The sequence below is a fragment of the Diaphorina citri genome, unplaced genomic scaffold (assembly GCF_000475195.1).
Source record: "Diaphorina citri unplaced genomic scaffold, Diaci psyllid genome assembly version 1.1 scaffold38978, whole genome shotgun sequence".
NCBI lineage: Eukaryota > Metazoa > Arthropoda > Insecta > Hemiptera > Psyllidae > Diaphorina > Diaphorina citri.
Genome location: NW_007416307.1, coordinates 1 through 572, shown reverse-complemented (window position 1 = coordinate 572; position 572 = coordinate 1). Strand labels below are relative to the sequence as shown.

Here is a 572-nt window from a genome sequence, read left to right as displayed (position 1 = left end):
GTTCGTACTTATGAGTATCATCCGATTTTTTTCCGAATGTCCTTAGGCAATGTAATTTAAATGATAGTGTTTCAACTAAATGCGACACGATTTTTTTCCCCCAAACGATACAAAATGTCCTTGTAGGCAATGTAATTTATACGAGAGTGTTCCCACTACACACAACACGATTTTTTTTTTCCGAACGATAAGTGGGAACGGGCCTTTAGGTGGGTTTATGTATACTGTGTACTTGTGCAGCCAGTTCTCCCATTTAACTTCGAAGGCCCGCTTGGTTACATTCAGAGCTGGGTAAACTTCGGTACCAACTACTGAGCCCATGACTGATGTAACTGCTGTAGATGTGCGAAGGCCCGCTTGGTTACATTCAGAGCTGGGTGAACCTCGGCCAATTCGTACGTGTGACTTTTGAGCAGACTCAGACCAGCAATACCTGTGAAACAAACGTGAAAAAATGAGAATAAGGAACACGATTTTTTTTATTTTTTTTTTCCTTCAACCCTTTCTCTTGAAGAAAGAAGGGAGAGTATGATATTTGTGATTATCTAAAGAGTAATACCCCCCCCCCCCCC

At 41.6% G+C, this 572-nt stretch overlaps 1 pseudogene; it reads right to left on the bottom strand.

Moving 5' to 3' along the window:
* Nucleotides 1-147: 147 nt before the first annotated feature.
* On the bottom strand, nt 148-433 carry LOC103523771 (annotated as a pseudogene).
* Between the last annotated feature and the right edge of the window lie 139 nt (nt 434-572).